We start from the raw sequence: 1,042 nt of genomic DNA on the forward strand, positions 1-1,042 counted from the left end.
TCAAAATCCCCGTCTTTAGACATGAGCTAACATCATTAAGCTCTTTATATATTTCATTGATGTTTATACCATCAATATTGACTGAGATGTTCATTGTTAACTCTTTATTGAACACAAAATGACACATATTATTCCTTCTTCAGAAGGGAAAAATACTCAGTATGTTTCAGGTCATATATAGACCTTAAAATCCATCATGGATTTTCGAATATACTGTCCAATGACCCATATTTATGAGGTCATGACATATTGTCCAATGACCCATCTTTATGCGGTCATGACTTTAATCAACTGCATATTATTCACTGCCAATGATATAATCAGCGAAACTTATTGCCATCCATTTATTATGACAAGAATATGGGAGAGTATATCAATTATGGGCATCTATGTAATCCCATGAGCTCCAAGCCTCGCTTTTAATCACATCATATTATTATTCTCTTTCGTACCAAAACCTATTCAATGGTGTGTACATAATTTAGAGAATATCGAGCTGAGCTATTTGCCTTCCTTAATTGCTCATTTTATTTATCAAATGATTAGGCCAATTCTTATGCCTAACTCTGGATCCAGATAGAGCAAATATAAAGGCAATTGAGTTGTCGACAACATTTTTATAATTTTCTCCCATATCCATGGCAATTTCAAAATCAACCAGATGATAAACATTTCCAATCAATACTCAAATCTGGTCGTTTCGCATCCCAGTATTAATTATTTGGTGCACCACTGGGTATTTCGTCTTTTGACGAATGTCTCTTTTAGAAATTATTGATAGGTATATCAATAGATATATATTTGGCAGGAATTAATAATCTACTGTACATTTAGTTCAGTCAATCTAGTATGTGAAATTTTTTAAGATCTTTTCATTTCATGAAATTTTCTCGGCATTCAAATTTTTTAAAATAATTTGGGCATATATTCTCCCCCTAATGCTGAGAAATGATCTTCATGCAGTCAGCGTATCAAATGATCTTATATCATGGGCTCTAGGTTTTTATACAATACATGGATATTTATAATCAACATGTATACC

Source organism: Ipomoea triloba, chromosome 16, assembly GCF_003576645.1.
Source record: "Ipomoea triloba cultivar NCNSP0323 chromosome 16, ASM357664v1".
NCBI lineage: Eukaryota > Viridiplantae > Streptophyta > Magnoliopsida > Solanales > Convolvulaceae > Ipomoea > Ipomoea triloba.